The sequence below is a fragment of the Podarcis cretensis genome (assembly GCF_951804945.1).
Source record: "Podarcis cretensis genome assembly, chromosome: 13".
Taxonomy (NCBI): domain Eukaryota; kingdom Metazoa; phylum Chordata; class Lepidosauria; order Squamata; family Lacertidae; genus Podarcis; species Podarcis cretensis.
In genome coordinates, this window is record NC_137182.1 from 18483897 (window position 1) to 18506552 (window position 22656).

The 22656-nt window shown below is 47.0% G+C and overlaps 1 protein-coding gene across 2 annotated transcripts in view; it reads right to left on the reverse strand.

The window, feature by feature from the left end:
* LRRC4B (leucine rich repeat containing 4B) overlaps positions 1 to 18542 on the reverse strand; it is a 146778-nt gene extending 128236 nt beyond the window's left edge. The window contains exon 1 of one of the 2 annotated variants that reach the window (XM_079949579.1): positions 18125 to 18542. The gene's annotated coding sequence lies outside the window, so the exon portion shown is untranslated. Of the gene's footprint in view, positions 1 to 14975; positions 15090 to 18124 lie in introns of those variants that run through there. The other variant, XM_079949581.1, reaches the window with a different exon arrangement.
* Between the last annotated feature and the right edge of the window lie 4114 nt (positions 18543 to 22656).

Below are 22656 nucleotides of genomic sequence, written 5' to 3' on the forward strand. Positions count from 1 at the left end.
GTGCGTGGTGTTTAGGATAAAGAATCTGATGTTCCTTGGCATCAAATCCCAGCCGAGACTTCCCCAACATTTCCTCGCCTCTCATTACCTTTACCCGATCTTTATAACTGCCTTCGCCACAGAAACCATCAGAGAGAGAGAGACTCAGATTTTTCTTCTTGTTCTATTTGCCCTTGCCTGTGTCGTTTTTTGCAGAGCTCTCTCTCGCTATCACCAGGAGAGCGTACGTTTTCAACGCCAGCTCCACTCACTCAAATCCATTCCCCGTCGTTCCCTGGTCTCCTTCACAGGCGCCACACACCCTGAACCTCTTCCCACAACCGCCTGCTGTCTCTCTTTTTTAGAGACTTCCTGCCCCCACCCCAGTTTTGTCTCTTCCGCATTAGCCAGAAGGGGTGGCAAGGGGGGATGGCACAGCCTTTTGATCATCGGGTAGGAATCAGATTATCCCTTCCGCCACTTTGGAGCGGTGGGCATCGCGGCAACCGCCTCTCTTTCTCGCCAAATTGCTGCTTGTAATTAACACTCTGAAAACCTTAACCTGGCAGTGCAACAGTATCAGCATCTATGGAAATTACTCCCTGATAGAATCTGGTGTTCAGCTAACAATCAAACATTCAGTACACACCCAAGGGATTCCCACCCCATCCACCCGCCTCTTGTTCTTGTTTTAAAATCATGGAAGCTGTGAGTTTTTAGAAAGGCAGTCTACATAGGCCATAGGTGGCCCCAACCTCATTTTATGCAGCTCCTGGCACTAAGTTGTCCCCTTCTTCCATCCCATCAGGGTTCCTTCCTCCCTGTTCATTTCCTCCTTATTTTTCATTTTTGTCTACAGAAGCTGCTTTCATATGGCCTGGTGGGATTGTGTGTGTGTGTGTGTGTGTGCGTGGTTGTACATTCATCTTGATATGTTCTGCACAAATTTTCTGGGGAGACGAGATGACAGTAACTGCTTGCTGGGCATTCATTCTGATTTGTTTGCGGAGTGGGGAGGGATATGATAGTTTATATGTATTATTTTGCAATAAGTTAGCTAAATCATAGTTACTATGGACCAAATTTTCTCAACGCATTCAGCTATAGTACAATATATGCTCTCCCGCCCCCCCGCCCCCGTCAAAAAAAAATGTAGCTGGTATAATCTTAGCCGCGGTTATAAGGTTCAACACTATTTCTTGATCATTTTCCAGAATAACATCTTTTAGAAAGCCAAGCAGAAATATTTTCGGTTCCAAGGGTATATCATGTCCTAACATATCAGATATATTAGCCTGAAGAGGTTTCCACAACCCTTCTTTAGACAGCAATGTGCATTAATTCCCTGTCTTCAAAAACTGATCGGCCATCCCTGTTGCATTTGGGCCACTCTTGCTTATTCTGCTGAATAGGGTAACATCCACACCATACACGAAATAATAATAATAATAATAATAATAATAATAATAATAATCTCTCATCTCTCGTTGATGCTTTAGCTGAGATTCGTACATTGCAGGGGTTGGACTAGTTGACCCTCCAAGCCCTTTCCAACACTACAATTCTATAAATCAGGGTGTCACAGTCCTGTTCATGGGCAATCGAAGTCCCGGCTGGGGACGTCAGGACCAGGGGCAAGATGGCGGGGTGGGAGCAGGAACGGGAGTCCAGAATCCAGGAAGTCAAGAGTTCGAGGGTGAGAGAGCCGGGAGTCACGAAGTCAAGGGTTCGAGGATCAAGAAGCAAGGGGTCAAGGAGCCAAACGCAACAAGAAAAGAAATGTGTTGCTGTGGCAAAGAGCCAAAGGGAAATGCTGACCTTATATCCCTTCCCAGCTCTTGCCACCAGGTGCTGTGAGTTACCAACTGGCCTCACCTGTGTAGCCGCGCCTTGCCTCTTCAGAACAAACTTAGGAAGGCCCCAGTCCTGCAAAGTCCTACTGGCCCCAGGGCCTGGCTCCTGCACGCACTCCTGACACAGGGCTTTTTTCCAGCCGAAACTCAGTTCCGGCACCTCTCAGGTAGGCACCATTGCCATTATAAGAAAACAAGGGAGCCGTTCATAGTGAGTTCTGGCACCTCTTTTTCCCCAGAAAAACAGCACTGACAGTAATCATTTCATTACGTGTAATTAAATCAGTTGCCTCAGCCACTCTGGGCAGCTCCCAAGAAAAATGTTAAAAACACAAGGAAACATCAAATATTGAAAACATTAAAAAACACAAGGCGCTTTTACACCACCAACAGTCATGGCTACTGCACCCCACACAGTCCTGGGAACTTTCACTTCTTAAGGGTGCCGGGAACTGTAGTTCAACAAGGGGTCTCTCAACCACCCTCAGTACCCTAACAGATTACAGCCCTGGGCTTATGCCCCAGTATCCTGTCCTGACAGCACTGTGATAAGAATTTTAAGGTATTAGATATATAATAAATGTACCAACCAAGCACGTGCATAGATAAGCACAGGAAGACCGACCAGAAACCATTTTTCATTCCCAAACTGTCCCAAACTGACAAAATGTTTTCTCTGTAAGGTCAAAGGAAAATGGAAAAGCCTCCCCATTGTCTTTTCCTTCACAAATCCTGTCTTAAGGGTATGTCTGTGTTTGAATAGGGTGAGCCTGTGACCTGGACTCAGAAACTAAGTATTTATCATTACAAAACACTGGTCAGGCTCCCCAGGCAATCCAATCAAGTGACCATTAAACAGGTAACCTGTCAGACAAGATAAGCAAGTCACTCAGATTTCTACTGTAGACCGCCCTTTCTGTGATGTTGGTATGATGTATCTGGGGAGGTGGTCTTGAGCTACACCCCTTCTGTGATGTACAGTGGTGCCCCGCAAGACGAATGCCTCGCAAGATGAAAAACCTGCTAGACGAAAGGGTTTTCCGTTTTTCGAGGCGCTTTGCAAGACGAATTTCCCTATGGGCTTGCTTCGAGTCTTGCGAGTTTTTCCCCTTTTCCCCCCCTTTTTCTAAGCCACTAAGCCGCTAATAGCCGCTTAGCCGCTAAGCCGCTAATAGCGCTAATCCGCTAATAGGGATGCTTCGCAAGACGAAAAAACCGCTAGACGAAGAGACTTGCGGAACGGATTATTTTCGTCTTGCGAGGCACCACTGTATGTGTTAAGTTGTGTGTGAACATATCAGACGACACAGCAATTCTTCAAACAGCTCTTGTTTATTCACAGGTCAGAACAGAACTGAACTGAAGGGTTCAGCCAGCCTGCTTATATAGAGCTCCACTAGAACGCAACAGTAACCACTTTCTGTAACTATCCAATCACTGAACGTCACTTTCAATCCCTTATTTGCATATGTGGACCTGAGTGAAAACTATCTACAGTATCCCCCTGCTGGCCCAGGGTGAGAACTTCAGTACATAACAGTATGTATGGTGTTTCTGGGCAATTTCAAAAGTCTATATAATGGCTTGCACACCATTATGCTGGGTTCCTCCTCCCTCCTCCGTGTGGTGAGCGAGGACCCTGTTGCAACAGATCAATAAAGATCAGGCTTACTAGTTGCTTTGCTTCTCAATATTCTCTGATTGGACTCTGTTATCTTCTCCTACCAATAGGGAACCTTTGTAAGGACTCTATATGGGCTCTTGGATATCCCATAAGGGAAAAGGGGCAGATTTTTGTTTACAACAGCACCACTGCCAGGTATCAGCACCATAACTTGCACCCTGGGCCGCAGAGAGATTTCTCCTGCCCCGGGAGGGTGTGAGAGACCTAGTTCTCATTCCACACTGGGAGACAGAGGCTCGCCAATCCGCATCACACAACCCATCCACGTGCTCCCAGGAAAAGAGAGCTTTCTTGCCGGGCCCCTAATCGTGTTAGCCTCGCTGTGGAACGCCTCTCTGGATTTCTTCACTGGCAGCACAAATTGTAGGAGCGTGGATCGGAGTAAATTGGTTCCCCTCTCTTGTGACACTTGAACTCCAGGTCACAAACTGAAGTTTGAGTGGTGGAAGATTCAGGACTGGCAAAAAAGAAGCTCTTTTTGTCACACATGCTGAATAACTGATTTATGGAATCGTGCCTCAAGATGATGGCTAGCTTTTAAAAGCCTTAAAAGAAAGAAAGGATTAGACGGATCCACAGAAACAGGTTACTGGAATCACAGGCTTGGAAGGTACCTTAAAGGTCCCAACCTTTCTAACGGTCTCGCAATCCCCTTTCTTGCAATCTGAGCCTATCCACTTGGTTCCTGCCCTCTCAAGCAACAGATGGAGATTTGTTCCATCTTCTGTGCAACAGAGCTAAGAGGAGCCTTCATGTTGAACGCAGAGGTGAGTGGGTTGGGGCAAGGCCATGGCTGTCATGCCCCGCCTGCTTTGCTTCCCAGGGGTATATAATTGGCCACTGCAGGACAGATCCAGCACAAGCAGCGGCCCCCGCAAAGCAACAATAAAAACGTTTCCGGCAAACTTTAGAAAAGTGGAGGCACACAAAATTGCAGTTGGCATTTCTGAACAAAAATTCAGATCAACTCTTCACCATGGAGCGAGGGAAAAGGGACAGAACTCAGTAATTTGGGCCCGTGTTTCGCATGCAAAAAATATCAGGATCAAACCCTGGCATCTTTTTTCTAGGATCCAGTAGCAAGTGAGGGGAAGGTCTACACCTAGAGAGCCGCTGCCTGCAGGACTTGAAAGACAAACAGTTTGACATGGTGTAAGGTGTTGGTGGGGGACGCGGGTGGCGCTGTGGGTTAAACCACAGAGCCCAGGGCTTGCCGATCAGAAGGTTGGTGGTTCGAATCCCCGTGACGGGGTGAGCTCCCGTTGCTTGGTCCCTGCTCCTGCCAACCTAGCAGTTCGAAAGCACATCAAAGTGTAAGTAAATAAATAGGTACCACTCCGGCGGGAAGGTAAACGGTGTTTCCGTGCACTGCTCTGGTTCGCCATAAGCGGCTTAGTCATGCTGGCCACATGACCCGGAAGCTGTACGCCGGCTCCCTCGGCCAATAAAGCGAGATGAGCACCGCAACCCCAGAGTCAGTCACGACTGGACCTAATGGTCAGGGGTCCCTTTACCCTTACGGTGTTGGTGGACTACAACTCCTATCATCCTTGACTATTGGCCACACTGGCTGGGGCTGATGGGTGTTGGAGTTCAAGGATATATGAAGGACAGCATAGGAGTTCCCTAATGCAGCAAATAGCTGCTGGAGGGTGCTTTTCATCAGAAACATGGCACAGAGAAGACAAAGTCCTGCCCCCCTCCCCATGATCCCAAACCAGGTCACAGAATTGTAGGGTTTGAAGGGACAGGGACGGTCATCCAACCCTCTGCAATGCAGGAAACATTCACCCAAAGTGTGACTCGAATCCATGACCCTGATCTTAAGAGTCTCATGCTCTACCCACCAACCACCAGCAATGCTGGACTTAGGTAGATGCCCAGGGCACAGAGTGGAGGGGGTGCAAAATAATAATAAATAAATGAGGAATTATAGTGAAATAATAAATATTGGGGGGGGGGCAAATGTTGTCCATGCTCAGGACATCATATTACCAACAACTGTCTTTACAACTGTTATTCTTTCCATGCCTTATTTTAACCTTGTGCACTTAAAATTTTATATCGGTATAAAAACCTAATTTTTACTTTTTGTTATATACACACACACACACACAACCACACCAAAGCTTGCCCCTGCCATCACCCTCCTGTTTTGCAAAAGTTTAAAGGAAGAGCAGGTGCCTTCAGTTATCTCTATTATCTAGTTTGGTCCTCAAATGATGGCTGTGTTTGGTTTCCTTTCTAGCCTGGGCTTTTATTTTGAAATAGCGTTTCAAAATACAATGAGAAGGAAGAACTCACATGCCAACACAACCTCGCTAATTAAGGAGGGGGAAGGAAGCTCACTGATAACACTCCTTATTATATCATGAATAAATCTGCAAGGGCAATTAGAGTCAAACAGCCTAAGGCTGAAAATCCAGTTTACAAGAGGGGAGGGGAGCCACGCTGAATTCAATAGGATTTACACCTGAGTAGGCATGGTTAGGACTGCGCTGTACGAATACACTGCAGAGATGTTAACTCTGAAACTTAAGATCCAAACTTTTCTTTTAAGAGATAAGTTACACTGATGAAGGTCCACAGCATTTACACAAGTCCTGTGGTGCCAATCCCTGCTCTCTGATCTACCCTTCTCTGCCCCGCTAATCTAGGACTACAACTCTCCTCTCTGCCATTTGGATGCCATAAACCAGACTTGTAAACAGTAAACTCAGGCGAGGAGAGAGACTAAGAATCACCTTGAGAGTGACTACTTCCAGGTACAGAAACAGTGGTAAATGGAAACGAGCTTACTCTTTTTCTCCATTTCAGCCTAGAATGACTATGACTGCACACCCACCCCAATCATTTAAAGCACACCCCACTTGCCAAAGAACCTTGGGAGGTGTAGTTTGTTAAAGGTGCTGGGAGTTATAGTTCTGGGGGGGGCAAACTAAGGTCCCCCAGGATTCTTTGGGTCAAAAAATGTGCTTTACGGCCAAAGGCCATGGTCTCATTGTGTATATATATTACAGGTTGCCAGATTCCTGTTTGCAGTTCTTTCATATAAAAGACTTCATGGAATGCTGCATGACTATTAAAAATCTAGTAAACTCTATGCACCATCTTTATCTTCAAGGCCATAATACGGTACATCTAGAGATTGTAAGTAATGTGAAGGAGATTATGCGTTGAAATATTTTAGTTGATATTCTAGAATGTAAAATGCTACTTTATTTATTGATTTGTTACCTTGTGGGCTTATAGCCAAATAAAGTATCTGGATCATTGTGTATGTGTGTGTGTGTGTGTGTGTGTGTGTGTGTGTATATATATATATATATATATATATATATATATATATACTTGGGAAGACAGGCGAACTAATATCACTGTACTGGAAGAAGCAAAGATCACCAGTGCTGAAGCAATAATTCTTCAACATCAACTTCGTTGGACTGGTCATGTTGTGCGGTTGCCTGATGATCGTCTTCCAAAACAACTACTCTATTCGGAACTTAAAAATGGAAAGCGTAATGCTGGTGGTCAACAAAAGAGGTTTAAAGACTGTCTTAAGGCAAATCTTAAAAAATGTAGTATAAACACTGACAACTGGGAAACACTGGCCTCCTGCGAGCACTCCAGTTAGAGAACAGCCTTTACCAAAGGTGTCATGGGCTTTGTAGACACTCGAACTCAGGACGCAAGGGAGAAACGTGCAAAGAGGAAGGCACGCTTGGCAAATCCACACCGTGATCAACTCCCACCCGGAAACCAAAGTCCCCACTGTGGAAGGACATGTGGATCCAGAATTGGCCTCCACAGTCACTTATGGACTCACTGTTAAAACTGTGTTTATGGAAGACAATCTTACTCAGCTACGAGTGATCGCCAAAGAAGAAGAGATATATATATAATTTTTATTAAATTTTCTGTTTTACAATTCAAAGTACTCATTTTTACAACCTTATGATATCAATGACTTCCCTTCTTCTCTTTCCATGGTTCATTTTACATATCATAAATCCCCGCTTATTTTACAGAAACTTAAACATTCAGTATTCCATTATTACATCCAACATAACTTATTTACACTGTTGAATTTATCTTAACACTGCCAGCGTTTTCAGCTGTACACAGTAATTTCCCATATATTCAATAAACCTTTTCCAATCTTCTCTAAACGCATGTTCTTCTTGTTCTCTTATTCTATATGTTAAGTCTGCAAGCTGCGCAGTTTATTCCGTCAGTTTAAGCTGCCATTCTTCTTTGATTGGGACCTCGTTCGTTTTCCATTTTGGGGCTAACAAAACACAGGCCGCAGTAGTGGCATACATAAATAACCTTTTTTAACACCTGTTCACATTGTCAATTCCTTTGGAGTAAAGACCACCAGACTCATTTGGACTCATTTTTCTGAGTAAATATAGTAAATATTCATGGGGTCAGGTTTCATCATAGGTGGGCTCATTAAGAAAATATTGGCTAGGGGGGACTTTGCCCCCTAAGATCTCGACTTTCGTTTTTCGCAATCTAATGTCCATTCACATTTCTCATCACACATACACACATATTTTCTTACTCATCTTTTTCTCCAAAAAGGCTGTAGCTAAGGGGTAGATCATCTGTTCTGCACGCAGAAGGACTCGTTCATTCTCCCAACATCCGAATGTCCCCTGTCTAACCCTGGAAAGCCACTGATGCTCAGGGCAGATGATGCTCAGCTAAATGGACCAAAGATATTTAAGGCAGCTTCCTCCTGGTCTCTTGCCACACCCAGTTTCCTGCAGCATTTCCTCTATTATAGTTCTTTCCTCCCCCTTCCTGCCCCCCCCCCATATTTAACCTTCACACACCTACCTCACCCAAATCCTCTGAAACCCAAAACACATTTGAGGAGAAATATCCCCATCCTACTTGCACAAATATGAACTGGCGCCTTCCGGTTCAAACATATATTTGCAACCATCCGAACTACAGAAGCTGCTGGGATTAGATTGCTTTGTTATTTTTAAGCCTGCAAAACACTGACCCTGACCCTCAAATCTGAGTTTCTGAAAATCAGTGTTTCCACACACAAACTCCCAACATTTCCCCAAAGATTCTGCTGCTGCAAAATTTACTTCTGCCTCTACTGTCTTTTATCATATGCAGCTGATGTTCAACAACCTGTAGAACATGAGGCAGGGCCCCCTCACTGTTTCTGCCCCCCCAAAAAAAAATCTCTACTCCATTTTCTGCTTCATTCAGGACTACCTGCAAATGGCATTGTCCCCCAGTTCCTTTTTTTGTCAAATGATATTTATTAGTTTTCCGAATTTTTAAAGAATCAATACTCAATTACATCAAATTTAATACAAATTTTCCCAGAGGTTGACTTCCCACTCTTCATCCTAGCATAGCTGTCAACTTTTCCCTTTTCTTGTGAGGAATCCTATTCGGAATAAGGGAATTTCCCTTTAAAAAGGGGAAACATTGACAGCTATGCATCCTAGATGTGTCCCTACTTTCCCCCACTGCTGCTTGATATTACACATTTATCTCTACTTCACAGTTCATTCCTTATATTCAATTCACAATTTTTTAATTTTACATTTTCCCCCCATGCCCCTTATCCACTAGTGACCGATTTATCAATTCCCACTCATACATTTGCATTACAATATCATATTCCTTTAGAAAGCAAAAGAGGTTTTGCATGCATTGTCCCCCAGTTCCTTTCCCCCCCCCCCGTCCCAGATAGCTGTTGCACTTGTTTTACAAAAAAAAAAAAAAAACGCAGAGGAGGCCAAGACAGAGAGGGATTTGTTTGAGGGCAGTCTATGACATGGCATGAGCTAGGATCTGAATTCAGGTCTCTGCTCAAACTGCCACTCCACAGCTCAGTTCCCCTCTCCAATACATATCCTCCAGTTTCCCTAAAGGTAAAGGTAAAGGGTCCAGTCGTGGCCGACTCTGGGGTTGTGGCGCTCATCTCACTTTATTGGCCGAGGGAGCCGGCGTACAGCTTCCAAGTCATGTGGCCAGCATGACTAAGCCGCTTCTGGCGAACCAGAGCAGTGACGGAAACGCCATTTATCTTCCTGCTGGAGTGGTACCTATTTATCTACTTGCACTTTGACGTGCTTTTGAACTACTAGGTTGGCAGGAGTAGGGACCAAGCAACAGGAGCTCACCCTGTCACGGGGATTCGAACTGCCGCCCTTCTGATCGGCAAGTCCTAGGCTTTGTGGTCTAACCCACAGCGCCACCTGCTCCCTACTGCCATTCGATGTCCTGTCCTTTAATCTATGTCTGGGATGGGTAACCTGTGGCCCTTCAGAATGTTATTGGACAGACGCCAGCTCCATTCAGTCCCAGCCCAGCATGGCCAATTTTCAGGGACAATGGGAGCTGTAGTCCATCATCAACATCTGGAAGTCCACAAGCTTCCCCATTCATCTTCTGCCCTGTCCCTTCTCAACAGCTGTGTGCCACCCTTCCTTCTGCCACCCACCTCACTATCTCTAACCAAACTTGGGTTTCCAGCTGTTCTTGGACTACAACTCCCATCTTCCCTTGCTAGCAGAACCAGTGGTCAGGGGTGATGGGAACTGTAATCCAAAAACGGTTGGAGACCCAAATTTGGGAAACCCTGCTTTAACCCCTTTCACCACTGGAGCTCTTTCGAAATGCCAGGCAAGTTGCCACGCCAAGGCAATTGCTCAGGATCCCAGCTACAGCCAACGTATTCCTATGCCACTTGAGAGGGTATTTCGATTTCTTGGGACAAAGTGGAAACTCCTAGATTTATTTTCTGGGGAGAGGGAAAGGGCCCCTGATGTTCTCTAAAGGTAACTGTGCAGGATCCAAGCAGATCCTAATGATCTGATTACTTTTGGTTTAATAGATTGCAATGACCACTTGCAAATCCTGTGACCTCTTGTGGCCACCGAGAAGGAAAGGAGTGTATTTCACTGGCCACGTGGTATCATTCTGTTTACTATGCTTTTTTCAGGGCACTTGCTCAAGGCTCGGGTGGCCTCAGTGGCCCGGAGTGCCTTCCATCAGCTTCAGCTGGTGGCCCAGCTACGCCCCTACCTGGACAGGGAGAGCCTAACTACTGTTGTCTATGCTCTGGTAACTTCAAGGTTAAAGGTAAAGGTAAAGGTACCCCTGCCCGTACGGGCCAGTCTTGACAGACTCTGGGGTTGTGCGCCCATCTCACTTAAGAGGCCAGGGGCCAGCGCTGTCCGGAGACACTTCCGGGTCACGTGGCCAGCGTGACATCGCTGCTCTGGCCAGAGCCAGAGCCAGAGCCGCACACGGAAACGCCGTTTACCTTCCCGCTGGTAAGCGGTCCCTATTTATCTACTTGCACCCGGAGGTGCTTTCGAACTGCTAGGTTGGCAGGCGCTGGGACCGAGCAGCGGGAGCGCACCCCGCCGCAGGGATTCGAACCGCCGACCTTTCGATCGGCAAGCCCTAGGCGCTGAGGCTTTAACCCACAGCGCCACCTGCGTCCCTAAACTTCAAGGTTAGATTACTGCAATGCGTTATACGTGGGGCTGCCTCTGAAGACGGTTCAGAAACATCAGCTAGTGAAGAATTCAGCAGTCACGTTGCTCACCGTAACAAGGTGGTTTGAGCATATTACACTGATCCTGGTCCGACTGCACTGGCTACCAATTAGTTTCTGGGCCCAATTCAAAGTGCTGGTTTTGACCTATAAGGCCTTAAACAGCCCAGGACTGCAATACCTCAAGGACCGCCTCTCCTCATATGAACCTACCGGGACCCTGAGATCATCTTCTAAGGCCCTTCTTCATGTGCCTCCTCCTCAAGAGGAGGCAACACGAGAACAGGGCCTTCTCTGCAGTGGCTCCCCGTCCGTGGAATGCCCTCCCCAGGGAAGTTCGCCTGGCACCTTCATTATACAACTTTAGGTGCCAGGCAAAAACTTTCCTTTTTAATCAGGCCTTTGGTTGACCTGATGGACATCCTATACCCTTTTATAATGTGGCTCTTTCGGGGGGGGGGCAGTTATTGGGTTGTTGTTTTTATTCTGATCTTTTCTGTGAACCGCCTGAGACCTCTGGTTATAGGGCAGTAAATAAACTCAAATAATAAAAAATAATAGTAATAATGATGATGATGATGCATGTATGCACATGTACACACCATCCCAAAAAACCAGTGCTACAAAATGACCAACCCATTAGGAAAATCAAGGGACCCGAGTCAGACCCAAATTCCACATGGTGATCTTGCCATAAAGTTGATCCACAGCTCCCCATCGCAGGAAGGGATGATAATTTATAATGTATTATAAATTCCTATGGGGTTGTATCCAACCAAGTTCTGCTCAAGGAAGGTAGACCCACTGAACTGTATGACCCCAGTTAGCTACGCCCATTAATTTCAATGGGCCTACTTCTGAGTATGACTAACATTGAATACAACCAGTTACAAATTGCTTAAGTGGCAGTCTTGCTGTGAATAACAATCAGACCTGCGGAAACGTTTCCAATTCCCAGGAGCCAGTTCTGCACGGTCCAAGGAATAAAAAACAGGTCACTTTCGTAGGCAACTGGCGTCCTGATAGCAACCGTTATCATTTCAGTTCAGAACGATTTCTATGATATAATAGTTCCTTGCCATGATGGCACAAATGCTACACACACATCTGGGAAGAACATATAAGAACATAAGAACAGCCCTGCCAGATCAGGCCAGGAGTCCCTCTAGGCATGGGTGGAATAGAAATTGGGAATTTAAAGGGTACAAAATTATGATTTGTTTTGTTTTTGTCTCTTTTTTGCCTACATGAGAGTTGGGAAATTCGTGGAAGGGAATTCTGGTCGACCTTAGGGAAATGTTTTAAGAATAAGTATTGATACTGATATATAAATTTGGATGAGAATTAAAATCGGATAAAGTAAAAGTGGTTTTTAAAATAAACTAAAATACCTAAATGAGAAGATTAAACAAAAAAGGAACTGAAGAAATGGATGAAAGAGAGAACATAAAATAATAACATGTTAAAATAAATTATTAAGTTAAAAAAATAAGGTGAAAGGATTTGCTGAAATAAAAATATAAACTTGAATACAGAAATGGAAGGTGTGAGGAAGTCAAGAAAATAAGTAAAGGGAAATTGATTATGTAATTATTGTATTTTTCTTTTTTTCTGCAATTTTTTGTTTTTTATTTTTCTTTTTTTTGTGTGTGTGTTGTACTATGTATTTTTTCTTTTTTTCTCTGTACTGTAATTTTGAAAATTTTGAATAAATATTATTTTTTTTAAAAAAAAAAAAAGAATCATAGAGTTGGAAGGGACCCAAAGGGCCATCAAGCCCAACCTCTCGCAAACCAGGAATCTCAAAAAAGCAACCTCTGCTTAAGGACCTCCAGGGAAGGAGAGTCCTCAACTTCCCAAGGGAAGACCGCTCCACTGTGAAACTGCTCTTATTGTCAGAAAGTTTCCCCGTACGTTTAGCCCAAACGCCCTTTCTTGTAACTTGAAGCCATGGGTTCGAGTCCTACCCTCCAGAGCCGCCCTGGGGATATTGGAAGATGGCTACCAGTCTCCTCTTTTCCAGGCTAAACCTACCCAGCTCCTTCAACCGCTCCTCATAAGGCTTGATTTCCAGACCCCTGATCATCACAGCAGCCTGGCATGCAGAAATAAAGCAGGGCAGGCTTTTCCAACTGCTTCCAGAAATATAGCCCAACCCAGCCCTCCCTCTTATATTTTCACGTGCTAGGCTGTTGTGAAAGTCACTGTTTGTTTGCCTTTTTAGGACATTGCATATATCCTCCTGCCTTTCCTGCAAGGAGCGCAAGTATGGCGTTCTAACCTCCTTCACTTCATCCTTACAATAACCCTGAGAGGTAGGTTACACTGACAGATCACATGGGTGCTCCCAGACTGTCCTTTTTTCCAGACCCTGCAAGTGGTCCCTATTTTCCAGAGATAAAATTGCGGTGCTCAGAATTGGACACAGTCCATCATCCTATTCTCACAGTGGGCAGCTAGGTGCCTGCGGAAAACCCCAAACAAAGCCCCAAAACACACCAGCACTCTTCCTTCCTGCAGCGTCCAGCAACTGGAGTCAGAAGGATAATAGCCTCTGGCAGTGGAGGCAGAAAGCCATCGGGGTTAGTAGCCACAGATAGCCTCCCACATTCCCTAAGGGGAGATTTGCCTAGCTAGGAGTCTCAGTAACTGCAGGTGGATGGCTAGATTCCAAATCCTCACAGTCTACTACACCTCTTGGAGAAGGGGCTCCAGCTTAGTGATAAAAGAGCAAAAACTTGGCATTCTGAAGATCCCAGAACCACTCTCTGCCATTTCCAGTTAAAGAGGATCAGGGAGCAGATGATGGGAAACAGCCTCTGCCTTAGAGAGTGGCTGTCAATCAATGTGGGCAGTCCTGCCCCTAATGGACATGTGGCCTGACCTACCACAGATCCTCCAAGTGTCCCCGTTTTCCAGGGACAGTCCCAGATTTACAGAAGCCATCCCAGTTTCCAATTTGATCCCGGAATGTCCCATTTTTCTTCGGGCGTCCCTATTTACATAGGAGAAATGTTGGAGGGTTATGCATCCCCCCCCCCCCGAGCCAAAGAGATAAGTAACTATGCAACCTTTAGAAGACATCTGAAGGAAGCCCTGTATGCGGAAGCTTTTAAAAAAAATGTTTGATGCTTTATTATGTTTCTATATATGGTGGAAGCTACCCAGGGTGGCTGGGGCAACCCAGTCAGAAGGCTGGGGTAGAAATAATAAAATTATTATCATGGAACGGGACGTCCCTATTTTTTCATTGGAGAAAGGTTGGAGGAGATGCTACCACAAGGCTCCTTCCTGCATTCCTATATGGCTGCCACTGCTTAACACACCACACTTTCTCCCTGTTTCTGCACCGAATAAATACAACATGGTTCCTTCCACTTCCGTCCTTTTCGCACACACTCACGCAGCGGCAGATTGTTTCCTCCGCACACCTTCTACGAGAAGGAAATTCACATCGCCCTCCCTCTTCCCCTAGTCCCACCACGGAGACTAACGCGAACTGCTTTGTACATCAGAGCAGAATTTTGGGAGTGGGGTGGGCAGCGAAGGCAGCACCCTTCTGGGGCAGAAACTAAATGGGTTCTCATTCCTTTTCCTTCCATCCCCATTCTCCTCCTTCCCATTGCCATGGTAACTGTTTCTATCAGAGCTTCTTGGCCACCTTTTCTGGCAGCTGTAGCCATGTAGAGTTTATATATGTATATAATTCTTACTCTGAATATATATTATACGCACTCGCGCGCTCACACACCCCAAAGCTGAGGGATGTAATTAAATTTACAAGTACAGGCCTAAGCGCATGGTATAAATTCGCAGTTAACAAGTCAGCTGTTTGCACTACAGATTAATCCCCAAAGCTTCATGATACCTCCCCAACTGCCTGTCCCCAACATTCTCCTGTCAACAATGAACTTACCGGAAATTAAGGAGCGAAAGCAACATCTGCCTAGGCCTCTTTCCCCACCTGTCTTCAGCAGCAACTGATGTGCGCTCCACACAAATGCACCACACCGGCATCCCTCTCAAATGTGACCTTTGCCAAACGGCTTCCTTGATCTTCCATTCCCGAAATGTCCCTTGTATTAACCTCTTTCGCAGTCAACTCACACAGAAGCACATACAAAATTTCACCGCACCCCGTGCTTGCAAAACATAGCCATCCCCAAGCAATCTATTATGGGATTCCACTTTGGCGGCTTCATTCTTGCCTACACCTGTAGGATCCTCTAATCTGTTATCTCATTGGTACTGCCATCACTCAAAACCAATCTCAGAGTCCACACTTCAATTAACCCTCCACATCTTCCGGGTTATTTGTTTGCGGGGACATCGCCAACATGCTAACTGAGCACAGAAGAGAAAAGGGAGGCATCAAAGGAGCATTGCGCTGCCAGAAAGACTCAGAGGGTGTGACGCTTCCCCCAAATGAACCCCTCAAATCCTGGCACCCGCAGCTCCTCACAAACCAGAACAGCTCCTCCATATCCGCTCCTCAGTCCAAGCATCTACAGCAACCTTAAAACCCCTACAGAGGCTCCCCCACCCGCAATTTTATGGCATCGGTTTGCAATTCTACTATTTCCAGTCCCCTCAAATTCCCTTGCACCAATATCCCACTCGCAGTCCGTAAGGTAACCATGACAACAAACAGCTTGTTCTGAGGCTTCTAGACACGTAGGCCTAGTTCCCACAAACGTGGAGGTAAACCTGTGTCTTGACTGTACCACTTCAGACTGCAGGTACAGGTCCATGTAACTGGGTGCTCCTCCATACAAATTAGTAAGTCCCTTCATATAGAAAACTATGGTGTCAGGGTGAAGGGTTCAGGCCTAGCTTTCTCCATTAATTTTACATATGGAAGAACTTGGGTTTATTATTATTATTTTCAGTATGGAGGAGCATTCAGCTCCTACCTGCACTTTGAAGTAGCACAGGTGACCTTCCTCACCTGCTGTTCATAAGACAGAGGTCTCACTGTGGAGGGTGAGGTTGGCCACCCATACAACAACACCATGTCTCAGCAAGCTTAAATAGTTTAAGACGAAAGGTGGTTTGGTACAATGTGGGAAGGCAACCCAACAAGGCTAGGACTAGCAGGGACCGGATTGTAGATTGTGGGGTATAGGAACAGAATCGTAGGGTTTGCTGATGGGGCAGGAGCAGGGGAAGATTTCAAGGGGGCTGAGGCAGGCCCACAGAACCTAGTTATTTTAAAAGGAGAAGGGCCTACATCATCACGATCTGAGAGGCTTTCTTTACCCTTTCGTATTTTTTATCTTTCGCTCCTTCGATGAACAGAAAACAACAGAAATGTCTGGAAAATTAACTTGCTTTAAACATTGCTTTAATCAAAAGATTGCATCGCACAGCTGCCATTAAACAGACTACAGCACCACAGATTATTATCTTTTGCCACATGTCCGTTTGACTTGCCTCGTGGCCTGAGTGCTTAATGCCGAACAGGACACGAGGAGCCACAATTTGACAGAACATGGTTGAGTGCGAGGGGGGAAGCCTACATTTTTTTCTTGGGTCAGAATCCCACCCCCCTGGACAAGAGAAGCAGAAAGCCCACTTGCACTCCTGGAAGAGGGAAGAGGAAGAAGCACAAATAAAGGAATGGGGATAGCTGGGCTTACAAGCCAATATGCTCTCTTCTATTGGGGTACAGAGGGGTGTTGACAGGGCCCTCCGGGGAGAGGGGTTTGGGATCCTTGAAGTAATTTGCACCCAGATAAGTGCATGAGGTGGGGTGGGAAGGGGTGAGGGGGCACAGAAGCCAGTGGGGACTGAGATGGGAGGGGAAACAAATAGCTCAGCTTGGCATGATAAGAGTTATGCAAAAGAAGTATTTAAGGGTCATCAATGGAGAAGAGGAGGAAACTCAGCAGGTGTTAAACCCAACAGTGCAGGGAAACCAGGTAGTGTTATAAGAAGGGGAGCTCAGCCCCCCTGGAACAGGGAAGTGGGTAGGCCTCATTTGGGGTATATACTCACTATGTGGGTAAGGTCATGGGTTCAAGATGCTTAAACCTTATGGCAGGATTAGGGAAGGCCTAGTCCGTCAAGGTGGGAGGGCAGGTCATTAGGAATATGCTGGCACAGAATATTATTGTGGGAATCTGTGGGTCTCGTGAATCTTGGGCGTGGGTAAGCTTAAGGGGGGAACGGAGGACCAGGAATGACTTCAAGTAGTCCACTGTGACACATAAGTAAAGAGGGGTTTGGCCCTGAATGGGGGGGGGGTGCTTCAAGGAGAGAAAAGATATGAGTTGGGTCTATTGACAGTAGGGAGGAAATTCCAGAGAAAGCCAGACGATAAGGTGAGAGGGAACCTGACTGTGGGGAGGCCTGAGGTAACGGAGGCAAGAGCGGAAAGACGCATTTATTGGAACCAGGCCTGGATGGGGATATATGGGGCTCATCAGCAGAGGAACACACACAACACACACACACCCTGCCCATTGTGGAGGTGTGGCATCGGGCCTGAGTAATAAGCACAGCTTGTGGGGAAAGCAAAGTGTGTTGCTATGGGAGCAGGCAATGAAGGGGAGGGGGCTAAACCTGAGAGGGGGGCTCTTTAGAGGACATAGTAAGTGAAAGCTTGCAAGACATATTTTTGGCGATGACAACGTTAGATTAAATGGGGGCTAGCTGGACCTGGGAGAGCTGGGTACAGTGGGAGGAGGGTTAGGCTACCAGGCCAATGGGGGGGGGAGGTAGCAAAGCAGCATCTTTCTGGCGGGGGGGGGGGGTTAAGATGGTGCCGTTTCCATAGCAACTTCCATCCATCATCCCCCTTACCTTTACACCGACAGCCCCCCCCCCACTGAATCACTGTCCCAATCTCACCCCTTACTCCTCCTAAGAATCATTTGCGCGCCCCTTCCTCCTTCCATATCGTGTATGAACCGCAATGAATCCCTGCCCCAATCTAGCTTTTTCCCATCCTTCGATAGATGAGAGCGCCCTTTCATTCGGGCTGTATATTACCACCCCACCCCACCACCCAAAAACCCCACCACCACCCAGCCATCCTCATCACCCCTTTACCCACACACTCACCAAAGTGGGGGTCGTCGTGGAGGCAGCATCCCCTGCGCGCTTTTCTCCGGCAACGTTGGCGCAGCTGGTTGTTTCTCTCTCCTCCGCGTGCCCAGTTGGGGGGGGGGGCAAAGGCGCGCGGGGGGAGGCTGCAGGCTCTCCCCCGGTCCCCTTAATGTTTGGGCTCCATACAGATCCCGGATCAGACCCAACGGGAGCCCCGCCAAGGCCTTGGGGAGGGGGCGAAGATGGAGCGGCAGCAAGCGAAGACCCACAGGCAAAGCGAGCAAGCGAGCGAGCACACCCCAACCCCTCGTCCTGGCTCCGACCCGACCCGGCTGCCAAGGAAGAAGCCGACCCAACCAGCCAGCCAGCCAACCAACGGCGTCGGGAGCGCTGCAGCAAAAGCGCTCCTGCGAGGAGCAGGGACGCGAGTGGAATACTAATAGTGGGAAGGAGGGGTGGGGGGGAGGAAGCGGGGAGGGGGAGGGGAGAGCGAGTGAGACGGGGGGGGGAGAGAAAAGGAGGGTAACGCGGGGAGCGACTTAGGGAAGGAGCGAAAGCGATGGAGCGAGCAAAAGAGAGAAAGAGAGAGCGTGCGTAAAAAGGGTGATGGTGGTCAAGGCGCAGCGAGGGAGAGAAGACGGTGGCAGAGAACTGGGGCGGGGGGGGGCAGGTGGGAGGATTAGGCGTGGTGGGCAGAATACTGATGTGGGGAAGACCCCGGAGCTGGTCCCCGTGTCTTAGAAGCAGGTGGTCTCTCTGCCTGCGCCCCTGATTGGTTTTTACCAAAAATGCAGGGGGGTTGGAAGGAATGGCTACGTTGCTTTGGTTGGGCCACTTATTGGAAAGCGAGCTCCTCGCGACGCCACCCCGCGCCTTCGTTCAGATCGACGTAGCGGTCCTTATTCTGGGGAGGAAGACGGATCGGGCCGCCTTGGAGAGGCTTGTGGTTTGGCTTGGCTTGGCTTGGCTTGTCTGCTCCAGGCCTTCTTCACGGCTCTCTGGCTCTCGCTCTCTTTCCCCCCGCTGCCCAATTATGGAGATTGCAAGTGTGTGTGTGTCTCGGGTTGGTTGGTTGGTTGGTTGGTTGGTTGTTTTGGGCCGGGAATCCGAGGGTCAGGAGGATGCCGAGGGAGCGCAGCTCTGGATAGATCCCAGGACCTACGGCGAAAGGGGCACTGAGATGGTGCGGGGTGACCAGATAGGAGGAGAAGAGCCGGTCTTCCGCTGCCCCTTTCATCATTGAGCAGACAGAGTCGCATCATCATCATGCCAGCCAAATAATAATAATAATAATAATAATAATAATAATAATAATAATAATAAATGTACTCAAGTGTCATTTGCGTTAAGAGATGAATGAACTTGATTAGGAACTGTCCATACACCACAAGCAGGGAACCTGTAGCCTGCCCCAAAAAAATTTTGGACAACTCCCATGATCCCTGACCACTGAACACAAGTTCTGAAGGTGATGGGAGTTGGAGTCCAATAAGAACTGGGAAGGTCACAGGTCCCCCATTGGTGCTTTCTAGTTAATCTCACCACTCCTTGGGCTGTCTTGGGACTACGTATGGCTGTCATTTGGAGCCAGGAAAACAAAAAGCTGACAGGCTTCCTCTTCCTTCCTTAAATTTGAACTCTTGTGGTTTCTGTAAGGAAACCTGTGGCCCTTCAGATGTTGTAGGGCTACATTTCCCATCATCACTGACCACTGGCCATGGAAGTTGGATTCCAAGAATAGCTGGAGGGCCACGCAAGGTGTCCACCTCCACCAGAAAGTCATGTCAGAGTCTGCTTTGGAATGAACAAGGTGCCAGTGCAGTGGGGTGGAGAAGGAGTAAGAGTTTGAGACAAAAGGAGTAAGTATTGTTTACAATAAAAAAGATGTACAGTAACCCTGCAACAACTCTTCTTATCTCTGCGGCTACAATCTCCTGGGTGACGCGGATATCATTGTGCATTTGAATGCAAATGTACTCCGTCCATTTCCCTCCTTCGCCCCTCCATGCAGCCCCGGGCACTGGCAACCCACACTATGCCACTGTGTGGCCCTCCAGATATTGTTGGACTTACTAATTCCCATCAACCGAGCCAGTGTGTTCAAGGTGAGGGGTGATGGGAGTTGTAGTCCAGCAACATCTGAAAGGCCATAAATTCCCTGTCTCTGGCCTAACCAGTATGGAACTGACAGCCACCCCTCCAATAGTATTATTCTATGGGTGATATGACTTCTTTGTATCTCTGCAACAACAGCAACCTACAACCATAATTTTTCCGTGGGCTCAGCTTGTCTTTTCCAATTTCACACTTGATCCTATGTTGATCTCACTTGTGGTCCATTAACAAGTTACTGTCAGCCACAAGCCAGGACACCCTCAGCCCCATATGGTTGTAACTCGGAATTCCCACTCAGCATCCCTTTCAGCAGAGGAAAAATTAAAATTCATATCTTCCTACCTCAGTGCCAAGAGGGGATATTAAATCCCACTCTGCAGTTATTTGCTTAACAACATCTTCAAACATCTCAAGGGATATTTGAGTGAACAAGCTTGGTTTCTCCAGCTTTGGTGGGTAGGACTCGAACCCATGGCTTCGAGTTACAAGAAAGGAGATTCCAACTCAACATCTGGCACTTTCTGATGGTAAGAGCTGTTCAGTGAAAAGGTCTCCCTCGGGAGGTTGTGGAGTCTCCTTCCTTGGAAGTTTTTAAGCAGAGGTTGGGTGGCCAGGTGCCGTGGATGCTTTAGCTGAGATTCCTGCATTGCAAGAGGTTGGACTAGATGACCCTCAGGGTTCCCTCCCAACTATACAATTCTATTATTCTATGAACTATTTGTTCATTTTAGAAAAATGCTTCAAAAATCGGTGTGGGAACCATCAGTTTGCCATTCTTGGCAAGACAGGGCCTGTGGGCAGTCATAAATAAATGCAGACCATATGCGTTTTGTCACCCTGAGGTCACTTTCTGAAATATACTCGTAGTTGAGTGTGGATTTCATGCTCTTTATTCAGCTCATAGTAGTGAGGAATGCAAGTTCCCCCAAAGTGTCTGCGTTATATACATTATTTACACAATGGGCCCCACGTGATTGGCTAATTCCGGGATTCTCCTGTAGGCCAATCAGTTGTGGATTCACTTCCACCTGGAGCTGGATTGGGTGGCTCCTACGGACCAATCAGACTGCTGTATTCTGGATCCTATTGTTCTAGGACCAATCAGACTGCTGTATTCTGAATCCTATTGTTCTAGGACCAATCAGACTGCTGCATTTTGGATCCTATTCAACTCAGTACATAACACTTTCTGAAGCTGGAATTGCCACCGGTGAGACATTCTGCTCTATTGACCAGGTGTGGAGAGACAGCTAGACTCCTAGTTCTGTTTATATCGGGAGTAACCAATCCAAAGGCTTTATGTTGCCTGCCATTCACAGGAGTTGCCAATCACAGTCTTAATTCTGCTTATGCCTGCTTCTCAGAGGGGCTGTTGTTCCATGCCTTCGGTTCCCAGAGGGGAGTGAACATGACTCAGCGACGTCCCACCTTCAGGAAACAAAATTTCTGGTTCAGGACCTGGCATCTCTGTCAAGGGATGTCTAATGATCTCACATGTCCTAAGAATGTCCTTATTAGTAGATACATTGTCCAGTTCCAGGCTCCTGTTATATTGTCCAGCTCTTTGCCTTGATCCCAGAAACTTGTTCAGTGACCACCACACCAAGCGCTGGTTTTTCGGGGTCACCCCTCCCCTGGCTGTTCTTGATATAACCACCTCCACACACCAGCTGTAAAACTGGTACCCACGCAGAGCGAGGTGTGAGTGGTAGCTGCTGCTGCTTACGCATGGCATAAATTAGCACCCAGAGCTAAGGCCAAGCAAAAATGGGTCAGAAATCCAGACGACCTGAGGCTCCCCGGTGTTAGTTGTTGCTGACAAAATATTAAAAATGTTTAAGGCCACCCAAAATTTAAATCCCCCCTTCTCTCTCTGACCCCCTACTCACCAGAAGCTACAGGCACACATTTTCCCATGCTTCCACCAGAAATCAGACATCTCTAAACAGTGCGATATGCTGTTAGGTTGAGGGGGAAAAAAGGTGTGACATTTGTGGATAAAGGAAAGGCAGTCCTATCGTCAAAAAAGGTGCTGAGCTGCCTTCTGAAAGGTGCTGGAAGGAGCTGCAACAGATTTTGGGAAGCAAGCAAACATGTGCAGTTGTGCAGTAAGCCAGGAGCCTCGACAAATTATGGACCAGCCACGACAGGTACGATGAGCTCGCTTGGGTGGCATCCCTATGTTCACGAAGTAGCCATATAATCCCATTATGGCACTCTGACATGACAAAATGCGTTCCAAAGAGCTTGTGGCTCCACGGCCTGGATTGATCACCTAGGGGAGGACCATAGCTCAGCAGCCTCATGATTTGCACGACAACAGTCCAGTATCAATCCCTTTCGTCTCCTGGCAGGACTGGGAAAGACCCCTGGAGTCCTGCTGTTGATCGAAAGCAAAGTAAGTGTAGTACACAATCGGGAAGGGAAACCTT